This window comes from Tachypleus tridentatus, chromosome 3, assembly GCF_004210375.1.
Source record: "Tachypleus tridentatus isolate NWPU-2018 chromosome 3, ASM421037v1, whole genome shotgun sequence".
NCBI classification, from domain to species: Eukaryota; Metazoa; Arthropoda; class Merostomata; order Xiphosura; family Limulidae; genus Tachypleus; species Tachypleus tridentatus.
This window is the reverse complement of record NC_134827.1, coordinates 68305478-68324437: the sequence shown is the minus strand read 5'-3', so window position 1 is coordinate 68324437 and position 18960 is coordinate 68305478. Positions and strand designations below refer to the sequence as shown.

General features: G+C 36.3%; 1 protein-coding gene across 13 annotated transcripts in view; it reads right to left on the bottom strand.

Annotated features, from left to right (window-relative positions):
- ssp3 (SCAPER domain-containing protein short spindle 3) overlaps positions 1-13276 on the bottom strand; it is a 168446-nt gene extending 155170 nt beyond the window's left edge. For 3 of the 13 annotated variants that reach the window (XR_013026326.1, XM_076494407.1, XM_076494414.1), the window contains exons 1-2: positions 12820-12969; positions 6906-7057 (exon numbers count right to left, since the gene is read on the bottom strand). The gene's annotated coding sequence lies outside the window, so the exon portion shown is untranslated. Of the gene's footprint in view, positions 1-6905; positions 7058-12815; positions 12970-13150 lie in introns of those variants that run through there. The other 10 variants (XM_076494408.1, XM_076494411.1, XM_076494412.1 and 7 more) reach the window with 8 other exon arrangements.
- Between the last annotated feature and the right edge of the window lie 5684 nt (positions 13277-18960).

Sequence of the window (18960 nt, the reverse complement as noted above, 5' to 3'; positions counted from 1 at the left end):
CATAGCAAACCATAGGAGAGTCCACTGAGTTACCTGATTTGGAACCATCTGTATAAATGGGAACTGAATGATTGTTTGAAAGATATTCATTGAATAAAAGATGGTACTTCCAATCTGGAGTATCTGCCATTTTTAGGTGACTGAAAGAAAGGTCACATTTGGGGGCTGTAATAAGCCATGGTGGGATGGGCCGACCTGTGGAATCTGCAACGTTATCCAAGGACAGACCCAATTCATCCAATTGCGCCCGGATGAGAAGGCCAAACGGAGCAATGACAGATCGTCTGTTCTGAAAAAGTACTGCCCACCGAGGAAGGAAAACACATTTCCAGGTGGGATGCTTTGTAAGGAATGAAGTTTCAAGTATATTGTAAAGATAGTTGCAAACGGCGAAGGTGTAGAGAAGGTTCATGAGATTCAATGTATATACTTTGAACTGGAGAGGTACGGAAAGCCCCAGTGCAAAGTCGAAGTCCTTGGTGATGAATGGGGTCCAGCATCTTTAAGGCTGAGGGTCTGGCAGAGCCATAGACCATTGATCCATAATCGAGTTTCGATCTAATAAGAGCACGATATACCTTTAACATTGAACAGCGATCTGCCCCCCAACTGGTAGAAGAGAGAACACGGAGGATGTTCAGTGCTCTTGTGCATTTGACCCGAAGCTGCTTTAAGTGTGGTATAAAGGTCAGTTTACGATCAAAGATAAGCCCCAAGAACTTGGTCTCCGGGACCACTGGCAGCAAAACTTCACCGATATGAAGTTCAGGATCAGGATGAATACCCTGTCGACAGCAAAAGTGCATGCATACAGGTTTGGAGAGAGAGAAATTAAAGCCGTTCGCCAGAGTCCACTTCCGTACACAATTGAGGGCAGTTTGTAGTTGCCGCTCAATATATCTCATGTTTGACGACTGACATACAGCCCATTCACAACAGTGAGAGGGAGTTGTTCAGTGATGGCATTTATCTTTATACTGAAGAGTGTAACACTCAATACACAGCCTTGAGGGACTACAAGTTCCTGTACAAAAGAGCGGGAAAGTATCGAACCCACATGAACTTGGAATCTCCTGACCATTAAAAAATGTTTAATAAACATGGGTAGATGGCCACGTAACCCATATGCATGGAGGTTTCGCAAAACGCCATACCTTCATGTTGTGTCGTAAGCCTTCTCTATGTCAAAGAATATTGATACAAGATGTTGGCGGTTTAGAAAGGCTTCTCTGATAGATGTTTCAAGACGAATTAGGTGGTCTGTGGTGGAGTGCTGTCGACGGAACCCACAATGGGTGGGCGAGAGGAGGTTGTTTGGTTCAAGGAACCAAACAAGACGAGCATTAACCATCCTTTCTAATGTCTTACAGAGACAGCTCGTCAAAGCAATTGGATGGTAGTTTGAAGGAATCTTGGGATCTTTCCCTGGCTTAGAGAAAGGTAAAATAATAGCCTGGCACCAGGCATCAGGAAAAACATTCTCCTGCCAGATCCGGTTGAAAACAATCAGAAGGACATCAAGAGAAGCAGGAGATAGATGGTGCAGCATGTCATAATGAATATCATCAGGTCCAACAGACGTACTGGCAGACCAATGAAGGGCCATTTTTAGTTCCACCAGGGTAAAGGGACAATTATAGTCAAAGAAACAGTCAGTTCGAAAGGAAAGAGGTGATCGCTCTGCCCGAGTCTTGATGGCCAAAAAGGTGGAGGAACAAGCAGAAGTGCTAGATACCCGGCAAAAGCTTTCACCTAGAGTGTTAGCGATGTTCCGAACATCAGTCACTTCCTGACCATCAGAGAGTAAGATCGAGAGGGGGACAGAACTGTAGTGCCCATTAACCTTTCGAATCCTGTCCCATATGATCTTGGAACTGGTGGTAGAAGATATGCTGGTTGTGAACTTAATCCAAGATTCCTTCTGGCTTTGACGTCTTACCCACCTAGCATGTGCACGGGCCCGTTGGAAAGCAACCCGGTTTGAAAGTGTAGGATATCTACGAAAAGTATCCCAGGCCCACTTTTGAGCCTTCCGTGCTAAGTGGCAAGCAGGATTCCACCACGGAGGAGGATATCGTGGAAAACGTGTCGAGGTTTTAGGAATACACTGAGCAGCTGCATGTGTAATACAGTCAGTTACCGCTGCTACACAGTCATCTATTGATGGCTGATTTACGATGGCAGGATCAAGTTCTGCGAGAGCAGTGAAAGTGGACCAGTCTGCCTGATTCAGCTTCCACCGGGGCACGCGGGTAGGGCGGCATCGACCATGGCCAGTCTCTCTCAAAAGGATCGGAAATGATCACTGCCTAGTGGATTATTGTCAACCCTCCATGAAAAATGGGAGAATAATGAAGGGGAGCAAACCGAGAGATCAATAGCGGTAAAAAACTGACTAGGTGCATGAAAATAAGTGGAAGAACCAGTATTGAAAAGAGAAAGATTGTGATCAGAGAGCATATGCTCTACAGAGCGACCCCTCCTATCAATAACAGCACTTCCCCAGAGGGGATGATGTCCATTAAAATCCCCTAGGATTAGAAATGGAGATGGCAACTGTTCAACGAGAGCATCAAGATCTGATTGATCATATGTCTCTGTAGGGGACAGGTACAGAGAACAAACAGTGATGGTATGACCCAAGGAAACACAGATGGCTACAGCCTACAAGGGTGTGTTGAGTAACAAAGACAGGGTGGGCACGTGTTGATCAACCAACAGTGCCACCCCTCCATGTACTCGACCATCACACAACCTGTCATTTCTGTACAGAGAAAACTGCCGAATGGAGACAGTATCAGCAGTTTTGAGAAATGTTTCTTGTAAAGAAAGACAAACAGGATGGTAGGAAGCAATCAGTGTTTTGATATCATCCAGATTAGAACGTAAACCTCGACAGTTCCATTGTATCAAGGTGGCCATTTTTAAGAACGGGTAGGTGAAGTGGCTGAAGAACCCTTCGGTTTACGACCACGTCTTTTTTCTTTAGTCGGAGGAGGTCTCTCAACCTCCATGGATCCTGCTCTGGGTCGGGTGGGCAGGTTTTTGTTATTGGAAGGGAAATTCAGTGACTGAGGACACGAACGAATAATTGTTTTGTCTCTTGTGGTGGGAGAAAAAGATGTATCAGAAGAAATACCTGTATTTGAAACTGAAGGACGTGGATCTTGAGGTTTGTTGGAAGGTATGGGAGGAACAGAGATGGGTGTGGAAGTCGATTCATCAACCTTTTTAACCACGGAGGTCAAAAGGCTTTTCAATTGTTTTGAAAATGATTCTCTTGGAGGCACAGAGAGATCTGTCTGCACTCCCACTGTAGTTGTGGAATGAAGTGCAGCAGCATATGTCCGAGATGGAGTTGTGGACAGCAATTTCCGAGCCTCAGGATAACTAATGTTATGTGTTGTTTTCAAACGCTGCACCTCTTTTTCCTCCAACCATTTTGGGCAAGAATGAAAGTAAGAGGGGTGAGAACCATTGCAGTTTACGCAATATGGGTTCATGTCACAGTCATAGGCATCGTGGTCCTTGCCTCCACAACGAGCACATGTCAGGGAACTACGACAAGATGTCTTTGAGTGGCCGAATCTCTGACATTGGAAACATCGAAGAGGGTTTGGTATGTATGGCCAAACCCTGCAAATGAGATAACCTGCCTTGATGGTGGCAGGTGCACGTGGTGAAGTAAATGTTAAAACGAGGGTATTTGTTGGCAGTGTAACTCCATCTTTGCAGTGGAGATGCCTCACTGCAGAAACTCCTTGAGTGGAGAGACCAGCGAGAATCTCTGACTCGGGAATGTTCTTCAAATCCCTTTCAACAATAACTCCTCGTAAAGAATTCAAGGTAGCATGGGGTATAACCTCAATAGGTATATCCCCAATTGCCTTTGAATTCAAGAGGAGTTCACTGTGTTGGGATGTGGATGTTTCAACCAATATGTCACCAGATCGAAGTTTCTTTACTGACTTTGGAGAGCCAGCAAGTCCCTCTAGTCCCTTTTGAATAAAAAAAGGGGACATTTGCCCTAAAGGTTTTTCCCAAAGAGAATGTAATATAAGAAAATGAGGTACGTGTGTTACTGATGTTGAAGTTGCTGTTCTGAGTATTCAAGACGTGGTCGCTTACCCATTGACTGTTTTTTTACAATTTTATTTAAATTTTTTGGAGGATCCATAGGAAAAAGAAAAAATTTCGGTACCCACTGACCCCACCCACCATGGAGCCCTACAAGGGGACGCACTACAAAGTCATGCAAGGACAATGCAGCAACGCCAGGGTTTCATGAGCACTATACCCAAACACCAGCATCAGGCACAATGTCTACAACACCCATTGAGAACTTCCAACACTGGTATTTGGTTGACTCTAGCCCAAGTGGACCAGCCGATTGACCCAAGGGGGGCAACCCAAAGGCCGCCCATCTACAGGAATTCGAGGCCAAAGTGGTGTGTTAGGGTTGGACCCCTCAACCACCAGGATCCTCTCCTCCCCTTCACGGGTCGCCACGCACGGCAAACACGTGGGTGGATGTTTAGATCCCAGAGAAGGTAACCAGATAGAACAGAACTTTCCCTGGGAGGTCCCCTCACCATGTACAGGAATCCACTCCGAGGGGAAATACATTATATATGAATATTCCTGTGTATGTAATGCTGCACACGTATATGGAGACTAAATAAAGTTTTTCACGGGAAGTGTTGCACTTAGGAATCAATTACACAGGATGTAACTGTCAGGCCTAAACCACATGAAAGATTTGATATGAATGCTAAGACACTGAAATATGAAGTCAACTATAATGAGTGACCTGTGAAGCACCACTGGAAAATAACAAAACAAATATTTTCACTGAAAAAAGAGTATAGTTTTATCTGATGTTTTTTACTAATGGTACTGAAGAGATTTTGTAAATGGAGCACAAAAATATTCATAATCAGGTGAAATTATCTACAGAAAATGAAAACTGATGGAAGTGTTTTACTGTTACAACAAAGCTAGACTTGTTGTATTCAATGTTACATTTCTTTTTAACATATGTACAGTCATGCAGACTGAAATACTGCATAAGCATGCATTTATGAAATATTTTCTTAAAATTCAGCACAAACTCAATTTAAAACATGCTAGTGAGACTATGACATGAAGCACAATGTTACACTCATGTAATACTGCTTCAAATCATCAGATCACATTAAGTTGTGCTGTGCTTGAATCGAAGCAAAGCCTTATGGAAATAAAGTGCTCATACTAATGGATTCTTATGGTTAAAAGATAAGAGGCTTTCACTCAAACAGTGACTGGCCAATTTTACTTGTATAGGAATAAGTACTTAAAGATGTTATAAACTTCATTCTCCACTAAACAGGTTTGTTATAGTAGCAAAATACATTAGTGAAAGTCTGATATACATGAGAATGGAAGCTGTGTTATTTGTTGTCACTTGTAAAGAGTACAGTAAATGATCCTAAACTGTTAAGATGAAACCTGCTGAACCTGAATATTCACACATGTAAGAAAGACACAGACTACAGACAATACATATATACTGTAAATGCAAGTCTATTAAAATTGTAGTAGACCGAGGCAATTATTTTGACACTCTATGTCCAAAATATATTGTAATGTATACAGAAGTAGTTTGAACAAGCCGTAATAACTTTGAACATACACTTATTAATGAAGTTAAACTTTAAACCAATTAGAATCCATGTTGACAAAAGAATTTCAAGTCTGAGTTTTTTGACATAATTAACTCTTTTGGCTATTTCATTCACTCAGCCAGCTAACACTTTAATCACAGTAATTGTTGCTTGACCATCTTGTTATATCCAAGTTGAAAACAGAACTTTGTTTTTTGGTTGATTTTAGATACTATGAATAGTAAGTATCCCACAATACTCAAGTCTTGGCCCTGACTTATTCTTTGTTTTAACCAAAACCAAACCAATGTATAAAAGCAAGTTGCTGGCCAGCTCATCTTTGTACAAGTTCTAATAGGGTTAGACTTAAAAATATTTGTGTTTGCTATAACCCAACTGAAGATCTGAAAATAGGGACAACTGTGAGATTTGTTTGACACTATCACCTAGGGCATTTTTATTTTTATCAATTTCTGCTGATATACTGACCCATCTAATAAAATTTTCTAATTTAAAACTTTTTATCATCACATTGTGGTTTGAAATTATTCCTTGGAAATTTGTGTAGTCTTCAACAACAAGGAATGGCATTACCTGACTATCAGTTGACAGCTCAATGCTTATTAGCCAATGTACTGAGGTTCAACAGCATAACGTATTTCATTCCCAGAACCCTTCTTGCTAACCTGAAAAATACAACTTAGCAGGGGAAAATTTACTATTGAGAAGCATACATCAACAACATGGTGAACACAACTCTGTTCAGTGCATCCGTCTTTGAAAAATATTCTTTCATATTAAGGATTAGAATCAAAAACAAATTTAAATCTGATTGCAAACTTATCCAGGTGAAGTGAAGTACTTGTAGATGTAACTTGGTAAATGAAATGGAAGAACAAACAATACAGTTGTTGACAACAGTTAATTCAACTTTGCCAATCAAGGCTGGTATCAACCAGTAAGTGTTTGTTGTGAAATAATTTGAATTTCTGTAATTTTCTTCATACAATAAATGGTGATAGTAATTATATTCATGGTTTAACACATCATGATTGAGGTGATAATGGAACTAGTTGCACTTTCAAAGTTTTCATTGCCAACCAATCTGAAGAAAAAAAATTACCTATCTATCTTTCAATACTTTAAGCCAATTTAGGGTTACAGCAAACAAAAGTATTTTTAAGCCTGGCATGGAAGCTATCAACATATTAGGAATGAGATCTTCTGAAATAATTTAACCACTGGAAAAAAACAAAAACATACCATCATCTCGTAATTACATTATCCATGTTCAGGAGGCCATCATCTTATCCTAGCACATCAAAGACTACCTGATGCACCGTAAATGCAACTGACACCTGCAATGGAGATGGTTACAACAATGAAGACTTAGCCATCAAGCAAGAAAAGTCCCTCTGAAAAATACATTGTGACTATATAACATCCATACAAATGGACAAACACCTGTGTTATAGACTACATCTCTACAATTGAGAAAACTTGTCGACTTAAAAGGTCCAAAAGGAACTCAATGAACTCTAGATAAGAACAACATCAATGACAGCCTTGTCATCAACCAAAATGATATAAATAACAATCTTCAGAGTAACATTGACTGTCAACACTGCTGAGGGAGAAATTAGTAGAACATCAACTCATTAACACAATATTTAATAATAACAAGAAGCTTGTTGGTTTACCTAGCCTGTTCCATCTACTATATTAAACTATGATTAAAAAAAAACAAGACCCAAAATTAGCCTTTATCATACAAACATTTATCAAATCTTCTTTTTAAGCTACATTAATTTATTGCTTTCACCAAACCTAAAATCATTCTATTTCAAAGGCCAACTTCCCAGCTATAAAAATACAACTGCCCTTTTATGAAGATGACTCCCATCTTTTCAAAATATGTGTTCCTTATTTGAATCATTCCATAACTTCAGTACAATGAAAAGATGTTGCATTAACACTATCAAATTTCTTAATAATATAGAACACCTCAATCAGATCACCTAATAACTTTTCTTTTCTCTCAATAAAACAACAGAGATTTTAACATTTTCACATGACAAGTATTACATACCAGGTACGATACCAGTTGGGTTTTGAAATTTTAACATCCCCAGAACAAAATTCACAAAACTCAACTCAAACAAAATTGATCTAATATACACCAAACAAACAATGCAACATTACACTGCAACTTACCATTCATTCCTCACATCAGCTCAAAAATAATCAACACTTGAAGAAAACCTGGCATTAAGCTGAAATCATTATTAAATAAAAGATTAAATAGAATTACATAATTCCAATATGATTTACAAAATTACATACAATAACCGTCCAGAATTTTACATTAGAGAAACAGGAGGAAATTGTAAACCATATTATATGAACATAATAAAAAAAACATTGCAACTGAAAAACCCCAGTGCATTCATACAAAACACTAATTTTAAACAAATAACCTAAAAGCAAAAAATAAAATAAAAAAATATCTTGAATGAAGAAACCAATCCCACCCTAAATCTACACCCTGGGGTACAAAGATACCTATATTTGGTTTTGAAGCAATATCTGGTCATGTGATTTCTCTTTTCTATACTACACACATATACATGTATATTCATGTATATCTGTAAACTGCTTATAGTTAAGGATGACAAAACCTTGTTGAAATGTCATTTACTTATAATAGTTTTTCATTACCCAGTCAAGCCATCTGACAACTTCTATTTTCTTAAAAAATGAGTTCCTCATTATCAAGTGTTCAGGCATGCTAATGACATTTATGACAAAAAGAGGAAAAGGTATATAGCCTGACGCCAGATGCCACAGCGCGGCGCAGCCGCGCCTGACTAGTGGGGTCCGGGAAATTTTAAAAAAATGGATGCTATTTGGTGTGATTTGGTGCAATCTGGGACATAATATCTTTATGTTTTTTGACATTGCAATGTTGGAAAAGTACACAATATATATCATATAAAATAACAAAAGGAAATTAAAAGACTAAATCAAACTAATAAAAACTATAACTTTCATTTACAGTTTTTAGCAGATTGATTTATTCTTTTAACTTGCATTCATTTTTAGAAGGTATATCAAAATATCTAAAATTAACAAATAAAATAAAAAATAAATAAATGAAATTTAAGATTGTTTACTTGCTATTTATTCAGTTTAATTTTTTCTAAATCAAAATATATTAGTAATATGAGTTAATAAAGCCAAAATAACTCAGTAAATATTTCAAATACAAATCATTTCATTATTATCCTTTTTGTCATCAATAACATCATCATCATCAACTACTGGTATGCTGCCAATTAAATGTTTTACAGTCATTGCCAATAACTACTTCTCTGCTGCATATATTCCATACAATTTTCAAATCACATAAAATTACTCTTTTGACTAATCATGACTACCTACAGTTCAAATTGTTCATCTATGCAATCTTGTCATTATACTACTGGTACCTTAATGTCAGTGAATTTTCCATTCTTTCACAAATTGACAATACAAACTAAAACAGCATATGAAGGAAAGCTATGACATTGCTTAAAAATTCAACTACTGATATGGTTCAATATTAAACTACTGATATCAGTGATATGCCTCAGAAATTAAATTTTGTACAGTCACTGACATCAACAACTACTGCTCTGCTGCATGTATTCCATTAAAATTTCAAATTACTTAAAATTACTCTACATGACTACCTACAGTAAAACTTGTTCATCTATACAATCTTGTCAGTAAATTACTGGTACCTCAATATCAGTATATTTTTCATTCTTTCACAATACAAACTGAAACAGCAAATCAAGGAAAGCTTTGGCATTGCTTCAAAATAAAATTAATGATATGCTTTAAAATAAACCACTGGCACTGTATGCTGCAGATAATAATAAAATATTTTTCAGTCACTGATATCAACTTCTGCTCTGCTGCATAAATTACAGTCAAATTTCAAATTACTTAATTTCCTTTAATCAATCTTGGTTACTTTCCTCTTTTTCGAGACAAGAGTTTCCAGTGCTCTCTTCCAAGCTTTTTTTCTCTCCTTCTCTGAATGGGCCTCTGCGGCTTTCTGGACTTTTTTCTTTAGCCAAGGTGGCTGGGCCAGATTTCACAGAACCATAGGCCTCAAGCCTTTCTGCCCTTTTCTTCTGATTCTCCCTCAGCTTTGAGGTATACTTTGAAGCTGCTGATCTAATGTCCTTACACATTCTCTTGTCTACAGGATCAAAATGAACATCTTTCCTTTTAAACATTTCAATAGCTGTTGTTTCTTTGGAGCGTAGAGAATATTTTATCGTCTGGTATGCACACGATACCAGACCACGAGACCTGCAACGAGACAAAATGAGACTGCCTCCAAGATGGCGGTCAGATTTTTTTTTTCTGCAATAAACATTGAAAAAATACGATTTCTCCTCAAAAACCACCTACCCGGCTCTCAAATCGCTCATATTTTCTCCTCGAATTTACACGAATCTCGTGGGTGATCGTTGGCCGTTTGAAAACTGCGGAATTCCACGTTTCAGCAGAAAAATGGCACGCATGAGTGTTTGTCTTACTGCTCATTCTCATTCCTGGAAGAAAACCAGTAGAACAATTCATGTCAATATTTAATTTGGTACTCCAATGAGTAGGTGTCAGGAGGAAAGAAATGGAAAGTGAAGTAGCAATTTCCAAGTTCAATAACAAGAAGCAGTTGTGGCAAGTTGCTGAAGAATGACCAGAATTAGTACATCATGTACTTGGTAACACTGAACCAATGAAGATCCTTCATTTGCAAGTAAATGACCATTTTAATCCCAAAGAAAACCCACTGCAAGTGCATCCTGCTGTAAAAGAAATTCAAAATTTTTGGGGCAGCCTTCTTCAAATTAATAACTCACTGAAAAATGGGCACAAATACCAAAGAGCGTCCTTGCAGTCATATAGTGCTCTGAAGGAGTTTATAGGTCATTGCTTCTACCAAAGGCATTATTCTTTCTGTGTCAAGAAGTGTCATAGTCCAGCTTAAAAAGTTTGAAAGTTACTAAGACTTACACCAGAGATATTCTTAAAAATTAATTTTCCTCCCAACCCTATCCGTGATGATGATGGACATTACAAGTATCTTGAAGGTATATATGGTATTGCAACAACTGAAGATTTCCATCTTTCTTTGGCAAAGTAACCAATGAAGAAATGTCCCACCATTTGTAAACAGTAGTCAGTATGTGTGCAGTGTGAATCAGACAGAGGAATGGCAAGATGTGGCAGTTTCTTTACACACTTAGTAAATCATCATCTCCAGCAGGGCAACAACTTGCAGCTCATTTAGAAGACTACACTTACACATGTAGTGTAAATTTAAGTGATTTGTAACTCCCTGCTGTTTGGGAGGTGCAGTGTCATGAGCCTTTTGAGAAATTTTATTATTCAATGAAATATAATCCAATTTGTATATGTACCGTTATATTTCTGAAAATCTTACTTCTGCTGATAGACGTTATTCCCAGAGTAAGCAATGCCAGAATAGGGTTCCAGTACAGAAGAGATACTCCTAAGTAGATTCCTATTACTGCACATGTAATTTTGTATTCCATTGTATTCATGATAACAGTTTCTTGGTGTCTACACATCTGTTTCTGTCTTTCAAAGTTTTTTCACTGAGGAGTTTATGGTTACTTTTTATAATAAAGCAAATATCCTTTAGTGGTTGGCTTTTCTCACAACACTCTTGTGTGTGTATTTATAAAACAAGTACTTTTGTGTACATGGATTGCAATTATTTTAATATCAAATTTGTGTTGTTGTACATGCACAGTTGTACACACATTTGTCTATCATTTCTGTTGAAAGCATTATAAAGAATACTAAATAAATGAATTTGAGAAAATTAATCATAATGGCAAAATGGTAGTGCTCTCCCATCCTTATCCAGTTTAGATAAAATCCCTGATGAGAAACTAAGTACCAATAAATAGTGGCCTGACCCTTATTATAACTCAGAAAAAAAGTCATTCAGCCCTTTATTTGCTTGGTTCACAAGATATTCTAAATACTTCCACAAAGCACATGTTTAATGTAGACAACCATCTGAGCTTGACAAGAGACTCAATAGCATAACAGAAGTAAAGGATCTTCATACAGTGATGAAAAAGTCACAAAACAAACCATTTAAGCATTGTTTTTGTACCAGCAGAAATGCTTATAGCATTTAAGTTTGTATTTACAGAGATATTCATAACTTATTAAGTCAAAAGAGATAATTATCTATATACAGCCACTAGTTAGGCTTTAATTGAAATAGTGTATATAGATTTGGTCTCCTTATCTAAGAAGGGATACCGACAAATTAACAACTGACAAATAATATCATGATGATAAATATGGAACTTGGAAGGGTTAAGTGCCTCATTTTATTTTGTTTTAATAAAAGATGGGTATGGGGTGATCTAACTAGGTTTACAAGATTAAACAGAGATGACAAGCTACATCCTTCTCTTTTCTCTGAACTACATTCTGAATACAACAGGTCAAAGTTTCATTCAGTAAAGTTTTATTTTTCCAATAGGGCGATTGGTTTATGGAAAGAATTGCCTTTGGTTGTAACTAGTAGTAAAGGTTGGCAGTTTGTAGTTTACAATATTTAAAGTATAAACTTTAAGTTAAAGTGTAATTCAAGTATTTCTTGGAAAATATATGTTGTATTAAAGTCTTCACTGTTCTTCCATGCATGTGTGTGGGTAGGAACAGGCATGAAGAACCATTAAACAAAATATATGAACAACAGTTATTGTTGTCGTATGTTAGCATTCCTGCCCTAATTATTCTACATCAATGCTCCTGTCACAGTACTAGCAGTAATGAAGTAGTCTAAACTAAAGTTTGTAAAACTAAAAGTTTGAAAACAAGCATTATCTTACTTGATGTCATACCCATACTGATTATTATGACTATACCTCTAAAAACATTCAACTCAGTCACTCGGATTCCAACTTTCAAGACTAAGAGTACCAAGTCTTTAATTTATAAATTATAGAACTATTTTATTTTGAGTATTTACAATCTGTCCTTTGAACTATCTATTAAAGTTTAATCATGAAAAATTTGAGTTAGTTACTACAATTTCCACTGGTAGTTTAAAGTAAAATAATTATTTACCTACCGCATGCAGTACAATTCCTAATTTTTCACCTGTGAAGAATACTGTATCATTACCACCATATTTCTTTCAACACACAGCCTACACAATTTCCATGCTGTGTATTTTTGGAAATATTTGGTAAAGGCGTTACCGCGCGGACAAAAATATTAAAATATAAATTTTCAGAAAAAAAAATATATAAAAAAGCTTCTAGGGTATATAACATAAATAAAATAGTAAAAAACAATATTTGCATAAAATTGGTATTAGTTACATTATTCATTAGGCTTACTTTATTCAGTTACATAACGTATTTTATTTTTATTCACACAGAATAAATAAATTTCTTTACCGCTGTATTTCTCTCGTGGCACAGAAATAAGTCTGAGGGCTTACAAGCTAAAATTTGGGTTTCGATATTCTCAATGGTCAGAGTACAAGCCTTGTGCGACCTTGTGCTTAATAAAAGTAAACACACTAATCGTTGTACCTCCGTTAATGAATGAACAATATTTGTTAGATTAATTCTTGGTGACGATGCTTCTCATCAATAAAACTGTTAATATCCATACCAGTCGTTCTGGGATAATTTTAACTTAACTGATAATAATAATTTTATAAGCAAAGCTCATATTAAACATTTTGACAGTATATAATACATCAACAAGCTGTCCATACTCAAAACTAAAACTGAAATTAATACAGTGGCATATTGTTTAAAACAATAATTTTGTTTTGAGTATTTGAGAATAATGAAAACGTCTTACCTATTCGAAAGATTAACCTTAGTTATCGTAAAAGCTATAACGTTATAATTTTTTTTTTTTTTTTTTTTTGACATTGACTTTCACGCTTTAGTCCATCGGCCCATTTATTAAATTTTGATTCGTCGATACCACCCAAAGCAGTACATTCTAATAATGTTGCTTTCCAAAGCCATGTGTCCATGGGCAATAAAAGTATATGATAGCAGCTTTGATCATATAACTTCACAATTTGCCACTTATAATCGCCTATTTATCCTGAGGGAAAAAATGAATACTACACAAATGATCTTTTTATATGAAAAGGTAATTATTTTAAATTGATTTAAAATAAGAATTTGGACAACGCTGATAACAAAAACTTTTCATATATAAAAATACAGTTTTAACTATTTCCTGGGCACAGCTAAGAGTAACTGCAATATTTGTTTTATTCTCTTTAGAAGTGTATAGCTAATCATAAGATGAACAATTTACACTTGTAAATAAGTAGAAATATTATCAGCCCGGCATGGCCAGGTGGTTAAGGCGCTCTAATCCGAGAGTCACTGGTTCAAATTCTCATCATACCAAACATGTTTGCCCTTTCAGGCATTGAGATGTTGTAATGTGTCGATTAATCCCGCTATGTGTTGGTAAAAGTGAAGTCTAAGAGTTGGCGTTGGCAATGGTTGGTGATAACTTGCTATATTCCTTCTAGTCTTGTACTACTAAATTAGTAACGGCTGTGCGCGAAATTCACAAACAAACAAGTACTATAATCAATTCCTGTGTCTTACAACTTCATTTTATTAAATTCGTTAGTTGGAAGATCACATAGCTCTCAGTCAGCACTTTGCTTTTTTGCTCACGCTTGGATAGTGTGGTAATCTACAGGATCTTGCACGTTTGCAAACCAAAGGTTCCATCGTGGCTTCAATTCCTGAAATATCATCCTTTCAGTTTGCATTTATTTCGTCTTGGCTGTCTCCAGATGCAAGCTTCCACAAATCCAATGGGAGTTTGTATCTCTGGCTCTGTGTATGTTTAAATAAGACAGCCGGCACATCAAAGTAACTGATATGAATTAATTTCAATATTCCTACAACTTACAGGTAAATTTATTTATTTTGTAGAAGACCTACTTTCAATGACGGAATTGGAAAATCGTTATTTTATCCTTTTCTAATAGTTTTCATGCTTATACAACATAGTAAATGTAGATCAAACTAAGGTATTTGGGTACGAAGTTACGAAAGGAATGAACAAAGAACATTATGAAACTGTCGTTTAAAAAGAAGAAGTAACATTTGCAAACAAATCTGAGATGAAGAGTGATCATGAGATTGTTCAACTATTTACAATTTATATTTCAGATATCGGAGACTAGTCATTGTTGCTTATATTATGAAAGAAACAATACTTTCACGTTTTAAGTATGTACTCTGAAGTATCCTGTCGTCCCTCCGAACTCTAATGATAATGTAGTAAATACAGAAAATTTAGTGTATTAATTACCACAATAAACAAGTTCAATATGTTTTAAGTAGTTGCTTTCTACTTTACGAGGCTTCAAGTAACAAAGTACAATGCTCTAATTCGCCTGTGTGTGGAGCATATATCACCGATATATATGAGTGCAGTTTTAGTCTTTAATAACTATAGACACTGCTTATCAACAAATTTCATCATTCACCTTGACAAATAACTGTTGGTGATGGTTATGATGTTAATTTCACGTGATGTGGAACGCTGCTCTGAGAAGATACAGCTTTTCGCAAATGACAATAATATTCACAAATTAATCTGTATGTTGAGTGAAATTCTTGATGAGAATAAGTGTATACTTGAAGCAATGCTGATATGCTTATTGTGCATAGGCATTGGAAACTGTAGCGACGTATTTATGCAAATTAAAAACGACGCTTAATATTTTATTGCACCTTGGGTGACTTGTATCCAATGGCATCTTCTTGACGTTGGTTAAAAAATGTATGCAACCATTAATACCATAAAACAAAGCTTTGAAAAATGAAGGTGAATATCTCAACTGAAAGCTAATGTGTGTGTCAAAAACTCTCATAATGAGTAAGAGAACATGTAGAGTGGTTAAGATCTGAATTAGTTGATGCACAGAAATTTGTACGTCATCAGCTAGAAAAAGCTATAAAACATCAGAAGTACTACCATAAGATAGTAAAGTAAAGTGTGTGACAGCATGGAAATTGACTCTAGTTTTGGTACACATTATTAGAATGGAAACAACTAGGATGAAATTGTAATGAACAATATTTCATATTTCAACAGTATCAGTATTAGGCGTACACACATCAATTAAGCTTTATCCGTACATCACAGATGAACATCTAGACACTAACTTTACCAGGAGTCAGAGGTTGAAATGGATGAGCTGCAGGAAGACAAAAATATCATCTCATGCTATGTCAACTCCCTTATTGATGAGAGAAAGAGCTAGAAGTACTTATTTAGCTGTCCACGGGGCCCGGCATGGCCAAGCGTGTTAAGGCGTGCGACTCGTAATCTGAGGGTCGCGGGTTCGCATCCCTGTCGCGCCAAACATGCTCGTCCTCCCAGCCGTGGGGGCGTTATAATGTGACGGTCAATCCCACTATTCGTTGGTAAAAGAGTAGCCCAAGAGTTGGCGGTGGGTGGTGATGACTAGCTGCCTTCCCTCTAGTCTTACCCTGCTAAATTAGGGACGGCTAGCACAGATAGCCCTCGAGTAGCTTTGTGCGAAATTCAAAAACAAACAAAAAACAAAGCTGTCCACAATAAGCCAAATGACAAATTCCTGTACTTAGAAGCAAAATACAATTTAGACAGTCAATCAAGTTACTTCCACCAGCCTCCTCATCACTACAGTTGAAATTAATTGACTTCAGAAATGAGAAAAGTTGGAGATAGTAGATAGGTTAGGGTAGTATTATGAAGAACAACGTATGAATATCAGAATATAATTACACTCAATTTGTGTGAAATTAGGACAGTTCGTTGATCAAAGAATTAATAGCAAGAAAATAACAACTTTTACTTTCCAAGTTACTGAGTTGCGTTTCACTGCATAAGACATACACCAGATACTAAATGCTAGTTGCTCGTTAAAATGATAGCTAGGGGTTCAAAAATTAAGAAAAAATGACGTCAAAACTTTTGATTTCTGAGCTTTAGATGATATTTCATGGTATAATGTGAACATTATGTTTTGTGTTTGCCACTTAACTTATATCATAAGTTACGATGTTCATGATATTGAAAAATCAATCATTGAAAGAGTATTTTTATGTCATTTGTAAATCGAATAATGATACGCGTATTTAAAAAGTATATATTATATCAAAATAATATCAAACTTTATGAATTTATATTGTTATGACAAATCAAACCAACATTGTTAAATAAATAAAATGCATAAAGCAATAAGTAAACTACTAACATTATTGGATTTAGAATAGAATATATAACGAAAAACATTTATTCACATTTGTGTTGGCAAGTATTTTTCGATTTGTTTTATCATATCAATTCATACAAAATTAGTGTCTGAATATATATTTTAATCATTATAATTGTATATAGAGTTTGTTTTGGAATTTCGCACAAAGCTACTCGAGGGCTATCTGTGCTAGCCGTCCCTAATTTAGCAGTGTAAGACTAGAGGGAAGGCAGCTAGTCATCACCACCCACCGCCAACGCTTGGGCTATTCTTTTACCAACGAATAGTGGGATTGACCGTAACATTATACACCCCCACGGCTGAAAGGGCGAGCATGTTTGGCACGACGCGGGCGCGAACTCACGACCCTCGGATTACGAGTCGTACGCCTTACGCGCTTGGCTATGCCAGGCCGTTGTATATAAAGACTTCAAAGTTCAACATATTAAAATCTTTAAAATGTGTTTTATGTCACAATACTAACGGCCAACCTTCGTGTTTTTTAAATTTAGGTTTATTTTTCTTGATTAAAAATGGATTGTTTAATTTTTCTGCCCAGAAAATTACGACATTCAGATAAAAACCTGTTATCTGTTTGTGGTAGGCCATTTTCTTATCCATAATGTTTTGTAATAGTGTTATCAGTATTGAAGGTTTGAATATCATGCACATGTTCAGATATTCCATCGCCTACGGGTTGGCAAGTTTCTCCCATATGCGTACTGTAGCATCTGCCACAAATTACTCCATAAGCAATGTTTCAACTACAGCACCTATTATTTAGCACATATTTAGTTGCTTTACAGTTATTTTTGATATATCGTGTTTCTTTCTAAATTGTGATTTTATTTATGTTTAGAAAGATAAAAAAAACAGTTAGAAAAACTGTTTTTGTTCATATGTTAATATTCTTTTATCCTAATCTTCGAGGTATGTCCTGTTTCACCTATTTAAAAGAGGTTGAGCAATTGTTACACTTTATTTGGAAATGTTTTCACGTGATATGTTTAATTTTCATTCCAGGGTGGAAATAAAGCTAGGCGTTATGCTAAATTATATTTATGCGATAATCATTTAGAAATTTAAGTAAAAAGCTAGTAAAACTTTCATCTATCAACACAAAACAAAACAATTAACACTAGAGAACAATATAATCTACCTCGAGAACTTTCAACTCACTGAATCTTGAGTAACACCCCTAAATGACGGTCTTGACTGTGCGGTGACTTTTCCCACTATTACAGCGTTATATTTTAAAAGTGCTTTGAAAACTTTTGCAAGAAAGTGTCATGATATAAAAGACTGTTCAGTGTAAATATTATTAATTTATTTTTTTTTGTGACTGAATATTTTGATTCTTTAGTTCCCTTCATGGCAAGAGTTTGGAACAAGTATTTTAAAGTACGTTTTATGAAGAATTTAGTTACTTAACTCGGTACATTGTGTTTATAACTCATTGATGTGAAGATTACAGAAAATTGTGTGCAATTTATTGATGTAGAAAATATATATCGAGCAGACTATTTAGTAATAAACATAAGTTGTATGAGACGAGCGGGAAACGCCAAACAGACAGAGCTTGTTTGTTTGTTTGGAAATTTCGCACAAAGCTACTCGAGGGCTATCTGTGCTAGCCGTCCCTAATTTAGCAGTGTAAGACTAGAGGGAAGGCAGCTAGTCATCACCACCCACCGCCAACTCTTGGGCTACTCTTTACCAACGAATAGTGGGATTGACCGTAACATTATAATGCCCCCACGGCTGGGAGGGCGAGCATGTTTAGCGCGACGCGGGCGCGAACCCGCGACCCTCGGATTACGAGTCGCACGCCTTACGCGCTAGGCCATGCCGGGCCACAGACAGAGCAGACAAAAAATAAATAAATAAAGTCACACAAAAGAGACGTTCGGACAGAAAATGAATGTTTACATGTATTAAAAGGAGATTAACGGTGCTAAAAGAGAT